The sequence below is a fragment of the Rhagoletis pomonella genome, unplaced genomic scaffold, assembly GCF_013731165.1.
Source record: "Rhagoletis pomonella isolate Grant_MI unplaced genomic scaffold, Rhpom_1.0 Rhpom_scaffold_00009, whole genome shotgun sequence".
Taxonomy (NCBI): domain Eukaryota; kingdom Metazoa; phylum Arthropoda; class Insecta; order Diptera; family Tephritidae; genus Rhagoletis; species Rhagoletis pomonella.
In genome coordinates, this window is record NW_023458563.1 from 28,528,792 (window position 1) to 28,531,264 (window position 2,473).

Here is a 2,473-nt window from a genome sequence, read left to right on the forward strand (position 1 = left end):
TTCTCTGGTTTATTGCACAAATACCTCTGACGAGATATACATCGAAACGACCTTTTAAAACTCCTATGCAGCGCTCAACTATACAACGTGTCTTCTTATGAGCAACATTATATTTTTCTTCTGCTTCGTTTGCTGGATGAAGGATTGGGGTCATTAACCATGGTTGGAGGGGAAATCCACTATCTCCTAGCAACCAAAAATTACGATGACCCCTTGCATACTTCTCTTTGAGACAGCTTTGAATTGCCGAATGCCGCAGCACGTATGCATCATGTGACGTACCTGGAAACTTCGCATAGGCATAGCAGATTTGATATCTCGAGTCACAAATAGGTAATAAATTGACTGAATGACCACCTGCAGATGTTTGTTATTGATTTAGATTTACTTTTAAAATTGAAAGCAACAAAATAAACCTTTTCGGCAGTATTATGCACTTTCCAAATTTCCTTTAGGTGATATAATCTTGATGTGACTTCCATCCATTAATCCAATTACACCGGGAAAACCATATTTTTGATAGAACTCCGCCTTTACCGCTAATTCCTCCGTCTCATTTGGAAATCGCACGTAAGCAGTTTGAACAGTATTAAGAACGGAGGTTACTTCCTCAACACATCGACTGACAGTCGTTTGCGATAAACAGGACAAAAAGTCTTGTCCTATGGCGCGTTGATAGCTTCCTGTGGCAAAAAATCTCAAAGCGGTCAGCATTTTCATATGTACAGGAATAGCAGTGTTTCGTATCGAGCCCCGGAAAAGCGGTAACAGCTTGGCTAGGGTATCGTTGAGTATAGATTTTGGAAGTCTATATAGTTCTATAAACGTTTCCCGCTTATCTCGAATGGATTTTGCACATCTCGCAGATTCTTTCTTTCTACCACCATAGTCCGCCTTAAATATAAGAAATGTTAGTACATATAAACATGTGTTCATATATATATAAACTAAATACAACACACTTCCTCACCTTTTTCTACGCCGCAATCGTAATATAATAATATTTCCACTCATTGGGTCCATTATCTTCTTCAATTTTAAAAATGCAAGTTTTTATTTATTTAATTTTCCGTTCGCTTTTGTTTTGATTTGAATATTACTGACAGCTGAGATTTTACATTCAGCACGATACTGTTTTTAATACTGTTTAATCCCGCCTCGTATTAAAATATATATAGCAGGGGTGGGCAAGGCCGAGGCCGAAAAGAGCCACATCTAAGTTCTAAATGCTACATAGAGCCACAAAAAAAGAACAAGAAAAACTAAAATTTTATTTTTAAATAAAATTATTATTAGAAATGAAAAACATTAATTTTATTATTATTCTATTGTACGTAAGATAGATATAAAAGAAAGTTCAAAAGATCCCCTTGGCGAGATTTTCAAAATGGTTTTAGGTCAGTTAAAGCTGTTCGTAACAATTCTGTTAAGTGTTGGATAGTCAATAGTTCGTTTAAAATCTCCAGTAAAAAATATCATCTGTTCTCTCACAAGAGAAAAATATCCAAAATAGTACGCGAACAGAAAATTTGCAGAAACTTGCAAGTGAGACGAACACCTGATAGAAATTTTGTTTACATTAACAGGTCTATTCTGTACGTTACCGAAGATTTTTTGACCGGAAAATTTTATTACAAAAAATGTTACCACTTCTTGTCACCGCGATTCTAGGTACGGTTACAAGAGCGCACAGAATGCGAAAAAGGTTTAAAAATTGACAGACACTTTAATTACCGGTTATAAAATGTATGTTACCAGCGCAGAATAGCTCTGTAAAAAGTATAAAATTGAAAACGTAAGAAAACAAATCCTGAATTCTTATCCTGACACAGTTCACTGACTAAACGAATAATTACTTATTTCTTACAAGTTTAATTAGTCGCATTTTACTATTTCAACTTCCAAACCATCAAATTCAATTTAGGGATTTGCGTAAATTCCAACCAGCTCTTCTTGATCAGCTGTTTTCTTGTTGGCAAATATGTGTAATACGTATGAAATATGTATTTTAAGAAGTAAAAAGAAGAAAAATATTCTAAGCAAGGAGAAAGTAAAAAGAGCCGCACTGTGCTAAGCAAAGAGCCGCATTTGGCTCAAAGAGCCACGTTCGCCCACCGTTGGTATATAGATTTTTAATTAGGTAATTGTTTAATAAATCTTAATATAGTACGAGCTTGCAAAATTCGGAAAATCTCTTCCCGTATTTACAATGTAAATAATAATGCTGAATATGTCGCATGTTTTCCTTTTGTTGAAATGCATAAATTTGATGCATGGTTTGATTTGAATATATTCGGCAATATCTTCATATATCACTTTCAAACATGTATAAGCGACTTGATATAAACTGGCACTTGCATGATATGTTACATGTCGCTATGTTTTGTAGTTCAGGCCTTTAGTATCTACATCTGTAGCAGCCACAGAATTGAGCTACATATATATCAAACTAAAGTGCAAGGTGCAGTTGCAG